Raw genomic sequence first — 12,879 nt, 5'->3', positions numbered from 1 at the left:
ACTGGGACATGACTGTAAAACATGCACACGCCATAAACGTAAATGATAGCCTACAGAGAGAGGAAGGCCATGAGGGCTGCGCCATTTTTAGGATAGATAATATGTCATGACTTGTCTGTGATGCACGGTCAAAGGGAGAATATAATGTGTTTTTTAATATCACTATCATCACTATTTCTAGTGTGTGTGTGTGTGTGTGCGTGTGCGTGTGCGTGTCCTTCCTGTGTGTGGTTCAAATTAAATTGAACTCACTTTTGCAGAGCTATGGGCATTTCCCAGTAGACTATACCAGCAGGAGCAGAGGGGTGATCGACACCCAGTCAGCCACTGTGTGTGTGCGCGTGTGTGTGGTTTCTCTGTGCACTGCCTGAAATGACCCAAGCTGTCCAAAGAAGTTTACTCACAATAAATGACTTTGTCCAGACTCAGTCACTCTGGCCAGGGCAGTTCATTTGAGGAAGTAGCCCCATCGGCATTTAGCTGTGTGTGTGTGTGTGTGTGTGTGTGTGTGTTCTACAAGGTGTGCAATAGCCTTTCTGGTGGAAAGAGAAGCAGGTGGACAGTAATGGTATTAAAGTCACAGGTTTAAAACCTACTATAGGGGTCACCAACCTTTCGGAAACTTTGAGCTGCTTCATAGGCACGGACTAGTCTGAAGGGCTACCAGTTAGAAAAGCACTTCCTAATTACTAAATGTTCATGATTTCACTTTAATTAGATGATAAAGCCCTGTTTGCACAGGATTAGTTTTACGTAGGGACCACATGCGATTTATAATAATTGCGGAAAACGTTTGTGGTGTTAATCCCGTGCGAATCGGCCTTGTCAGTAATTTGTAAAAATAAAAATTCCACCGCAAATTGCCTACTAACCCTAACCCTAACCCTAACCCTTCGGTGGTACATCCCGTGTAGGGACTTGTCCTCCCATGATGGAACCTCCATCACCTCATCTTCTGTTCCCCATTGTCTGAGACATTCACTGAGCACGTCATCTGTTGGAGCCTTGTCCTTGATGTACTTATGGATCTTGGATGTTTCATCCTGGATAGTGGCTCTCACACTCACTAGTCCTCGTCCTCCTTCCTTCCGGCTAGCGTACAGTCTCAGAGTGCTGGATTTGGGGTGGAACCCTCCGTGCATGGTTAGGAGCTTACGCGTCTTAACATCTGTGGTCTGTATCTCATCCTCTCATCACAGGGCGACCGTGGCTCAGGTGGTAGTGGGTCGTCTTCTGATCGAGAGATTGGGGGTTCGATCCCAGTACCTGACTATGTGTCGAAGTGTCCTTGGGCAAGACACTGAACCCTAAGTTGCTCCCAGTGGTCGTCTAGCACCTTGCATGGCAGTCCTGTCCCACTGGTGTGTGAAAGTGAGAGTGATTGGGTGAATGAGCTGATGTGTAAAGCGCTTTGAGACTGCTTCAGTGTGGTGATAAAGCGCTATATAAAATCAAGTCCATTTACCATTTACTATATTTTGATGAACTCCGAGGTCCTGTGATAATACTAATCCAATGCAAATAGGCCTCTCTGTGATTTGGACAGAAATGGGCGTGATCTGATGCGTGATTACGCATATATGCTCATAATCGATCTCAGTACAAGGTAAACTCAGACCGGGACACCGGGGCGCATGTTTATTTACCTTTGGCAAAAAATGGAGGCTCCATTGTGAGTGTTTAAAAAATCTTTTGGGTCCCGGGCCAGCAAAACCTTATCAGCCCGTAACGTACGGCAACAAAAAGAGAAGGAGCAATATCAGAAGCAAATTGTGGAAGTCGTTTTAACATCAACTCACACACTGTTTCACGTTTTCAGATGTGCGTAAATTTCAGCAAAATCTCAGGCTTCGGTTATCCCGTGCGAATGCGCCTCATAAAAAGCAGACGTTGGGTGGCCCCTATAGGTAAAACTAATCCTCTGCGAATAGGGCTTAAGATAATAAAGAAGACTAGCAGTAACTTAATAAGGTAGAAAGTGTTTGTTTTAACATGCAACTCTTTATTTCTCCTAATGTATGCAAATGTTTCATTTTCATTACTTTTCATAGATAATTATCTTTCTATTTTACGAGCTACTAATAAACAACTTGTAACTATAGATCATGTTACATTTGTAAAATGTCATATTTTACAAAAAACCACCTTGCCTTTTTAAAAATATATCTTACCTAACATATTATTTATATCGTACCATAACCCATACACCAAATCTGCAACTCTTAAAAACATTTGTCACGATGTTTCAGTGAAAATAAACACATAAAGTTAATTTAATACTAAAACTACATCACGTTTGTCATATGTATTTATCTTTGTCAGTTTGAACTCCGGAACGTAAATCAGATTTTAGATGGAGCTCATTGGTGACTAGACTTCCTGGTCACATGGTCCATGAGAGGCTATGGTGCCCGTTAGCCCTGCTCTACTGGCTAATTTCTGTGTGTGTGCACAGTTACACACACACACACACACACACACACTGATAAAAAGTAACGCTTCTGGTGCTGCGTCTGAGTACGTGTATATACAGAGAAGTCAGCAGACAGTAGTGTGTGAGTGAGATGTCATGGAGGTGATGATGTATGGCTGAATACATGGATGACAGGGTAATTGATCTATGGTGAGGGTTTGATTGTGCACGTGTGCATGGGAAAGGGACCCACTGCCAGCCATATATCATTTCACCCAGTGAGCTAATCTGTTCCTTTGACAGAGTTCACTTTACTGATCTCTCCGCTCCTTTTTCTTCCCTTTCCTGAACCTTCATCACCCTCCTCCTCCTCTTCCTCCTCCTCTTCCATGTTTTTAATCCTCTCTCTTTGATTCCTTCACATTATCTTCGTATTACAGCTAAACACTCGCGTTCTTCTTTTATCTTTTTACAAACCCATCTCTCCCTGTTTTGCAAAATAAACCGAAACATGGATAACTTGGATAACCCAACCATGGGATTTGTCATGTGCTCTGCTCTCTGGCTACACAGTTCAAGTGAAAATATGGACTGCAAGATAACAAATGGGGACACGTGTGCATACGAGATCACAGGGCTTGTTGGAACCCCTCAATGATCAGCCTAATTCCTTTGGAATCGGTGGCATTTGCACACGTGTACGCACACACACGTTCCCTCATTGTATCAGACACACACTCTATACTTGGTGGCCACCCAATTACACAGAGAGGGATTTTTCCACTGGCAAATCAGACGCCTTGGTGTATTTCTGCGACTGATTAGATAGTGCATCACCTTAGAGAGAAGCTTTGCCGAACACATGAAGGACTGTTTGTACATAACACAAAACAGATGAAACTGAGGAAAATGCAGCAGGATTCAGAGAGAATCCTCATCATGTACACGTCCCTCCAGACATTTCTGACCCGCTTGTTTGCGGGTGTACACGGCCCTCTCAGAAAAAATATTAAAAGTGGCTTTGCTTCTTAAAAGAACAACTGTGACCAAGTATTTTATTCTTCTTTTTTTTTTTAGCTTAAATTCCACGTAAATATTATCTGATTTAGAGTTTTTTTCCCTTTGGATGAATGAAGAATCAGCTGCGGGTGTTTATTTGGGCAACTGTTCTGGATTCTCCAGCTTTGCTTCTCTACTAAGCGCAATATCAAATGTAGCTGTGTAGGCTCTAGGTCAGAGATAGGCAACTGGCGGCCCGGGGGCCACATGCGGCCCACTGTCTAATTTGGTGCAGCCTCCAAACTTTGTATTTCAAGAAGTTGGAATGAATATTTAAACAAACTCCCACAAAATAACTGCAAGAAACACAAAAACACAAGATTAATTAAAATAAAACATAAAGTGACAACAAAGCAGACACAACAACCACTGAAACAAAATGACTACAAAAAAAACACACACATTACAGAACCGCTCCAAAGACACACAAACTGCCAACAAATTTGCACAAAATGACAGAAAAATAGAACACAATAAAAAGCAAAAAAAACACATATGGCTCCAAAAACACACAAAATGGCTAAAAACTAACAAAAATAACAACACCACAAAAACAAAACCATTAATCACCCCTCAATTCAATAGGAATATAAAAATAAAAACAAACCATAATAATGTGGTGTGTGTTAGATTGTGTCCCTCGTCTTTTGACGTTTTAATACCGTGCACAATCTTGTTGCACGATATATCATCCCACCTAATGTCCTGTAACTTGAATGACATCGTGGTAGTATTACAAACAGCAACCACATTATAATGACTATGGTTTCATGTATACTTTTATACATTTGCATTCCTGTAAGCAGCAAAGACAAGGCTAGAAAATCTTTCTTGCAATGTGATGCAAATAAATAAATGGTTATCAGGCTCTGCCAGTGGACTATTATTACCAACAGCATGTGCAGCACGGAGCAGAATACATGTTTAAATTAGGAATCAAATCACACACACATTGTCTTCTTCTGTACAACATTTGCAGACAGACAGTCATGGCAGCATTAGCATATGAAATACAGCAGCTGGAGGGCTAGCTGTCACTGTTACATGTTGTGTTATCTGTTTTGAGGGTGATTTTATCTTTGTGCTTGCAAGCCAGTGACTCACAGTTTTAGGCTGAATCCCTCCAATCCAACTGTCCCTTTCTGTTTGTTATTCTTTCCTCCACTTCAGACTGGCATCTCTCAGCTCAGGGAATGTCGTTTCAAAGCACACTTGTAAGCAGGTGCTCGTTGTCAGTGTGTTGCTAATATTTTAAAGGGCCCATGTAACGCTAAATCAACTTTTCTGTGCTTTAAACATGATAAAAACGCTATTTGGGCTTCATACACATGCCCAAAGTGTTTTTTCATTGATTCCCTCAATCGTTAGTGAGAGGGTGATTTGCTCCTTTCTTACTGCAGGGCGAGCCCAAACACCTCGCTCCAATTTGATGACACGATCCCAATTTGATGACAAATTTGATGCCACACTGAGCTGGAGAAGCCGCGCCTCCAGGAATCTCAGCCCCCACGCTCTGCCTTGTGTTCATAAAGCAGCATGAGCTCGGCTACTGAGTGGGTGGGAGGAGGGCGTGCCGTCCTCTGGCCCTACTACACCGTGCGGGGAGGAGGAAGTCAGTGTCCCGTCTATAGACACGCCCACTCATGAATATGCATAAGTAGGCTGCAAATCAGCCTGTTTGTGTAGAGTTGCTCAGAAAGTGACTTTTCAGAGGCTAAAACTCTGGAAAACAAGCAAGTTTGTAAAAATAAACCTCAAATACTATGTTTTTGGGGTTCTTAGAACAAATGAGATGATGGGTGAAAAATAGAATGACATGGGACCTTTAATGTTTGACTAATTTCTGAAAAGTTTCCTGAAAAAAAGAATTCCTTGAAACTGAAACTGCTGAAGAAGCAATTGCTTTACTTCAGACAAAAAAAAGTGGTTGTAGAGTTTAGAGAGCATAAAAAAAAAAGTCACAGTGCATCACTTATCAGAGGCAGAAAGTTGAGTTGAAAGACTGAGCTGCCCTCAGCAGAGAGCTCTTCATCTCAGATAGCAGCAGGGTGCAACCCACAAGTCTAAGTTCTCTCTCCTCTCGTCTGTTCCTCTCTTTCAGTCAAGATGTAAATGTTCAAACAGACTAATTCCCTCAAAGCTGCGATGAGCCTGAAAGACCAGACTCCTCCCTCATTCCTAATTGATGGCCTCGCATTGCAGCCTCAAAGCTAGATGAGTCCTCCCTGAGATTCTCATTAGCTGTAACTCCTCGACAGTTAGCAGCATTAAAATTACATTACACACATTTTAGACACACCTTTTACTGAGCCCCCTTTAGTCCAATTTGTTCACTTTAAACCTCATTTACAGTACATTTGAAAGAGCTGAATTAGTTTGTTTCATTAGAAGTGGAAGGTTACCCGTATCTAAGTAGTCCTACTTTTTATTCTTGTATTATTTTATTCCTCTTGTAGATTGTACAATGAATTTCCGAATGGACCCGAGTACCATTTTGAAGCGAGCGCCATTATCTGTGACATGATTATATTACTTATGAAGGTTGACTCTTGGGAAACTTCCTGAGGAAACTTGGTCAAGATTGTCAGTCAGATAGATGAAAACATGGCTTCTTCTGATAGTGTGGATTTCAGCCCTGAGTCAAATTATTCAGGTTCTGAAGGTGAATGTGAGGAAAGCAGTGAAACGTGCAATGATAGTCTGGGAAGGAATCAGGGAGGAGACCAGCACCCTGGATGCCAAAACATCCTCCAGGAGCGCGCCACTCGGAGCATGCCGTGAGATGCGTTGCTTGCCATGGGAGGGTGCAAGATCACCCTGGAGATGGAGTGGGAGACCATCCAAGGGCAGAGTCCCGGCAGAGTCTGAGACCTTGCTGCCTGTGAGGCAGAAGCCTTGTTACGACTCATACTTCTTGTAGATAGTTAAGTTTGATGGTCTTTTTGGTCCTCCGCCAGATCCAAAGAACAACACTTTGGCATTTGCCAACCATATGCTGGTAGGAGAATGCCAAAATGGAGAATGATGTAAAGATCAGATAACTGCGACCTGGACGTACAGACAGCAGTCGCAATGCAAAAGATCAGATACATATCTGATTAGGACCACATATGAAAGTGGCTTATTGGGTCAATTTAAAATAAAAACAATTGTGCTGTTCAAACTGTCTTTAAAGCTGATATCATGAGCTTCTGAGAAATCTATGTTAATGTATGATTCTTTTGAAATGCGAGAAAATACCTAACTAATCTTTTACTATGGTCTACTGCCAGTGGTCATTCATGTACATTAATGTATATAAGTCCCTCCTTTGTCCTATAGACCCCTATACAAATGCAAACAATTGCTGAGTGCGCCCAACCAATAGGCTTTGACTTCCTATTTTTGATACTGTTAATCAAAGTGAATACGGAACTGTGCACGGAAACAAGGCCGAGCGTCACAACAGCAAACAAGTAAATATGATTTTGGCTCTTACCTGAACCATAGACCTATATCAATGAGACCCAATGCGACCTTGTTATGTTCCGCAATGCCCGTGCAGAAAAGTAGAGGCGTGGCTTCTGGTAGATTGCAGAGGCAGGGGGAGGGAGTGAGGCTGTTGAGGGCGGGACATCGAGACATCCTCTCAGAAACTCCGGATATTAGCTTTAACAGATTGATACGGGGAACAATGGTTGTTATTATATGTGTTACGGTGAAATTTACGGTTACCTCATCTTTGACTTGGAAACACACTCTGTGGTGATAAATGATGAAGACCAGACAGGAGAGATGATGAAGTAATAAAAAATGATTTAATCTAAACTAAATGAAAAGGTACAAAGCGGGTTGGACGAAGCATTGGTCTCCCCTGGCCAGGGGAAAGGGCGCGAAGAGCAGGAGAAGAAGAAGAGGCCAAAAGTTCCTTTTTCCACACATTTATACCCCACCGTCCCACCCACCTTCCTCCTTCCACAGACAACAAAAGAAGAGACCAGGGGGGGGGGGGGTCAGTGAAAGTTAGATGTGTGTGCGTGTGTGTGTGTGGGGATGAGTGTGTGTGTGTGTGGATGTGTGTGTGTGTGTGTGTGTGTGTATGTGTGTGTGTGTGTGTGTGTGTGTGTGTGTGTGGATGAGTGTGTGTATATGATGTGTGTGTGTATGTGTATATGACGTGTGTGTGTATGTGTATATGATGTATGTGTGTGTGTATGTGTATATGATGTGTGTGTATGTGATGTCTGGGGAGGGTTTGGACGTGCTCTGGCCTTCGAGATTAAACTGGGGCCAACTGACATTCATTTAGAGAAGCTGTATCATGGGAGTATACATAATTAATCAATTTTGCCACCACAATCCACCCTTTTTGGACAAAGTCCAACACAAAAAAAGAAGCAAAATTAATTAGTAAAATGTTTAACCTTAGCAAAGCACAGTCCAAACTCATAAAACTTAATTAAACAAAGTTAGTGTAACTTTGGCTCAACCCCTCGTAGTCCATTGGACAAACAATGGTGACCGGGAAAGGCTTGCGATCGGTATTTCTCCCACGACGTCCTCAAAGCAGGATTTCTGATATTTCAACAGGCCATATGCCTCGTATCCAGAGTCAGCTCTGTGACTCCCCGAGGTCTTTTCCTTTCGTTTGCAACCTTCAAGGCAAACAAAAGGCTCGTCAAGGCACTGCTCCTGGATGTGTGCCTCTTTACAGCGGTTCCTCGATCGGTTGTGATGTCGGCTGTGCCTCCGCTAGGCCAGTCGTCTCGAGGGCAGGTTCGGCTGGTGTTGGCACCTTCCTGCAGTGTGATGCGTGAATCCATGTGGCTCGCTCTGCGACCTTCACAGCCGTCTCGCGTTGTGCATGATCACAAAGTCACCTGGAAGAATGTCATGGAGGTTCTCGGTGGTAGTCAGTGGGAGGGCCGCTCGTACTCTGGACCTGTTGAGAGTAAGAATCGTGGACAGTTGTGCACAGTATTTTATCAAACTGTCGTCTGGAGAGCTGTCTCAGCCCAGGACGAAACAGAGGGGGATAGACCCACATTGGGTGGCCGCCCAAAAAGGATTTCAAAGGGTGAATGTTTAGATTTCGGATGGACCTGTTGTCTCATCTGAAGGAGGACAAGCGGTGAAGCTTTGATCCAGTTCAGTCCTCCATGCACTTGTTTAACCTGTTTTTCAGAGTACCGTTAGCTCTTTCTACGGCCCCAGCGGACTCAGGGTGATAGCTGCAGTGTTTTCTAAGATCCATGTCTAATCTCAGCCCTAACTCTGTTATCACCTGGCTGACAAAATGTGTGCCGTTATCAGAAGAAATTTTGTATGGAATGCCCCACCTAGGAATGATGTCTGTTAGCAGTGCTTTGGCTACTGCCGTGGCTGTCTGATGTTTGGTTGGAAAGGCCTCAATCCATTTGGAAAACATGTCTATGATGATCAAACAGTGCTTAGGCATGGATGGCGGTGGGTGAGCTGTCTAGCTAGTTAATGGCTTCTTTCTACCTGGATTGTTTTTAGCACAGATCATACATTTCTGACAAAACTCGGCTGCAAAAGAGGAAAATCCCTTTGTGTACCACACTGTCTGAATTGCAGATGTCATACCACCCTTTGACACATGGGCCTGACCGTGTGTCAATTTTGCATAAGCAGGAAAAAGAGCAGTTGGTAAACAAGGTTTTGAATCGGGACCATACCAAATCCCACCTACCTGGTGGCAGTCTGAGGCCTGCCATCTGCGGCGATCGGCTGGAGTGACAAAGGCGGAGAGTTCGGACAGAGAAGGACATGCAAGTCAGACGGAAAGTGTGGAGCGTGGCTACATGTCTTCTCAAGATGAATGCATACAATTGGGAGACATGGAGATGTGAGAAAGCCAAATAAGTTTAACCAAATAAATAAATGTTATTTATTTAAATTGTTTGTATCGGGTTTTATTTTTCTTTGCTATCTCTTATTTATGAAGGAGAAATCTTATTCTATCCTTTATTTATTCTAAATAATGTTAACACTCCACACCTAATAACATAACCTAGTTTTTTCATAGAGCTGAATTTGTCAGTTCATTCGTTTCTAAATTGGTGGCAAAAGTGTCTCCTATTCTGTGTCTGAACCAGAGTTAAGCAAGATTATTGGCCCTTTTAAGGTTAGACAGAATTAAAGTTAAGTTGAGTCGAACAATCATATTGTCTTTTGCTCTCTGCATTTATCCCATTCGTAGGAGTGACAAGCCATAGCACGGTTTGGAGAGCTTCCTTTAATGCTCGGAAGTTACTTAACTTTAAACTATCTCATTTATATCTATCAATTATTAAGAATTTCAGGAGGACCCTCTTTAAATCTCAGGCGACCCAGATTGGGCCACCAACCCAATGTTGAGAACTGTATTTTACTCTTAAAAAATGTCTAAACCCAGTGAAAGTGTTTTATGGTCTTGCACGCTATGTGCTGGTGGGGGAAGAAAATGGTTGGAGGGTTTTTGTATATCATTTTCCTATGATAAAATATAAATCAAAAATCAGAGGGACGTAGAAGAATGCATTTGGATTCTTAAAACCATATGATAAATATCATTGGAAAATCACTTATCTGATCATTTTGGATGTCTCCGTTTTCCTCTCTCTTGTGTCCGCCTGCCTTTGTGTCCTCCAGCCTCCTCGACCTCCTCCTCCTCAGCCTTAAAAGGTCAAAGCCAGGGTCAACTGTACGCTCCTTTTGGAAATTTGAAGATCTGTCCCCACTTTTGCAGTTAGATTGGAAGTCTCTGTAGTCTCTGGAATAGATATTATGTTAGAACATCCACAATATGTCATATTGTCACGTGTCTATTTCAATCTATTTCCCCTTTGCTTCCCAGTTATAGTTATGGACAATACTTCCCTTTAATTCTCATCCTTCATCAAAGAAGCAGTGACCAGGCATGACGGCTGAAGGAGGCAGGATCGGAGTCGAAAAGGCGGTGGCATTGTCTGTTCGGAAACACTCAGAAACAGAAAGAGAGGAAAACATTAAGACTTAAATGAATCATTTAAAATATCCCTTTCCTTTAGTTGGATTTGATTCGTCTCCTTTGAGTAAAAAACAACACAATAACAACAACTACGACGAAGACATAGACAAGTGTACACAACAACGAGTATACACATACAACAACAACAAAAAACATGGACATTGAACATGAACAGTAAGGTCAGTCAAGGTCAAAGCCAGTCATTCCACTGAAAGTGGTATTATATATTAAAAATGTCGTTTGGTGTTTTTAAACACCCAGAAAAATAACCTTTAAAACCTGGTAAACTAAATGGCCCAGTTGTCGCTCACTTAATGATTCTCGAGACGGGAAGCCAAAAGACCCGACCTAAACCTCAAGTTTATCGCATGATTTTGGTCCATATTTAGTTTTCATTTGTTGTATTAACGGGGCGTCCCAGTCCACAGCATCTCTAGCCGGTACCACGCTATGTACTTTACCCATCTTACGCGCTCCGACAATATCTCAATAACTGCTGATCAGACAGACCGCCGAGCGGTAAACCACAAACCTCTCCACCCGAGTCACCGAGAAGGAAGAAATAAAATAAAACAATAATCCCTTCTATTAAATACTCCTTCCCGATACGCGGGGAGACCTCTCAATAGCCGTAGGCTAGAGACAAGCACACCCACACACACCATACAGCCGCTACCTTTTAAGGAAACAACGCCTGCGCTCTCTCAACAGCTAAAATCAGTAGATGCTCTTAAAAGAACAAATACGCCGACACGCCGGAGACAAACACACCTCTCAATAGCCGTAGGCTAGAGACAAGCACACCCACACACACCATACAGCCGCTACCTTTTAAGGAAACAACGCCTGCGCTCTCTCAACAGCTAAAATCAGTAGATGCTCTTAAAAGAACAAATACGCCGACACGCCGGAGACAAACACACCCCTCAACAGCTAATATCAGTAATGCTCTTCAAAAGAACAAATACGCCGACACGCCGGAGATAAACACCTCTCAATAGCTAATATTCCCAAAACGTCAACAAAACAACATCAGAAACGAAGCCAGAGAATCATACACACTTCAGATATCTGCCAGAGCACGTAACCGATAAAGAACAGACCCGCGGACTGGAACACCCAAATTTCAACCGCACAGTACTGCAGAGACAATAGTACTCATAGCAACTAATGGGACAGTTTTCTCGGGAAAAATTTGGTAGAAAAATTTGGTACCTCCCCTGCTGTCGAGTGGCTTCGGGCCGGCAAGACAGTCCGACGCGGTATGGAGGAGGCGCGCAAAATGACAACGATGAATGTTGAACTAGGCTGTCTGTCGCATGCAGCTTCAAAAGGGTAAGGTACAGATTGTTTACGAGGGTATCGGTCAAAAATGTCAAAATGTAAACTTGGTTGAGGCTGCAGTCCTCAATGTCTGTCTCAATTTTCCTGAAATTGAGTAAAAACAAAGGAGTAAAAGAAGAATCGTTCAGAAATAACAACGAAGAAAAAAAAAAAAAAAACGTGTGAGCTCAAAAAATCATGGCCAATAAAAGAATAAAAAATAAAAAACTTCAGCTCCAAAAGCTGAGGCAACAGAGGGCTCTTTCTTCAACGGATGTAACCATATCTTGCATTGTGGGGGTCTCCCCTCAACAAGAAAATAAAAAGAAAGATAAGCAAACAAAAACAAAACCATTAGTAACTATTTTCCTCCCTTTTGTTTGTCTTTCTCATAAAGGCAAAAGCAGTGCAAATAAATGTGTTTTCCGTGTGAAGTTATGGTGGTCCTGTGTTTCAGCTCATAGTTATGAACGTGAGTGTGTGACTATATGTCTGGTCTGTCTGCGTGTGAGAGAATAATTGAAAACAAAATAATCTAGTGCACAGTCAGAAGATAGAGGGGTTAGTATTGTCTTATCGAAGGAGAAGCTTGTTGGCTATTTGCTAGTTGTCCCCTCCCTATGCCAAAGTTCAAGGCTAAAGTGATATAGCACTACCACCAAAGGCTGTGGTGGACTTCTTCTGGCTTGGTATCCTCGTGGCTTTTGAAACAGTGTCTTTTTGGTGAAGATGTTCCAGCAGACGTGTGACCAGTCTGCAGTAGTTGCCCATCATTCAGGCAGCAATCGTGGTGTTCAACCCTCAACTCATTGGTGGGGGAGTGTTCAACCAACTCCGATGCCCACAGGTTCTCAGTCTTTGATGATGGGCAGGATGTGTTAATCCCAGCACTGGCATGCGGCCCATTCCATAGACGATGAAGAGTTGACTTGGGACTGAGCGAGTCATTTTGTTGCAGCATTGCTTTGCTGAATGGGAGAGTTGAGTTCTTGGTAGAAGCTTGGTCCTTTGTATGATGTTGACATTTCATTAGCATAAGAGTTGGAGGTGATTTCATTCATTAAGAGCTTTCATTGAAGGTATCATTTCTTCA

Source organism: Gouania willdenowi, chromosome 7 (assembly GCF_900634775.1).
Source record: "Gouania willdenowi chromosome 7, fGouWil2.1, whole genome shotgun sequence".
Classification (NCBI taxonomy): Eukaryota; Metazoa; Chordata; class Actinopteri; order Blenniiformes; family Gobiesocidae; genus Gouania; species Gouania willdenowi.
The sequence above is the reverse complement of the archived record's forward strand: the minus strand, read 5'-3'. Positions refer to the sequence as shown.